The sequence below is a fragment of the Gregarina niphandrodes genome (genome assembly GCF_000223845.1).
Source record: "Gregarina niphandrodes unplaced genomic scaffold scaffold00170, whole genome shotgun sequence".
Classification (NCBI taxonomy): Eukaryota; Apicomplexa; class Conoidasida; order Eugregarinorida; family Gregarinidae; genus Gregarina; species Gregarina niphandrodes.
In genome coordinates this window covers 1-553 of record NW_011645931.1, presented here as the reverse complement: position 1 = coordinate 553, position 553 = coordinate 1, and positions in this window count along the sequence as shown.

Genomic DNA, 553 nt, shown 5'->3' with positions numbered 1-553 from the left:
ACGGCCTAAGTCTGAACCCTCCGCCATGGCGAACTCATTCACAAACTCTAGTCAGAAAGCGTGGGGGTGCCGCCTTCTTCATGAAGTGCCCAGCTCGAGGATTAGGGGGGCGGTGTGAACAAAAGTGCGGGGTGGGTGGTAACACCCACGGGCTCAACTATGCTATTTTGGCTGCAGGGTCTCTGACGCAGGTAAGGACTTGAGTACGCAGAACGCGGAAACCGTTGCGCATCGCTGCATCGGTAGGCCCTACCGGACGCTATCAGAACCCGACTCAACGTAAAAGGCGTGTTGCCTTTGGCTGCATCCAACTCCCTCCGTATTTTTCCGGAGGTGGACTTCGAACCCAGGGCCTGCCGGCCAATTTACGATAGACTTTACCCACTCGGGCATCGACCCTTCAATCACAAAATTAAAAGAGAGAAGGAGACAAGCGGTACACCTACCAATCGGGTACCAGAGTTTATTTTACGTCCGAGACCTCCGATACAAGTTTAAGTGAAGTTTAAAGTTCTGAGTTAAGTGAAGAATGGCCACCAATAACGATCAAACT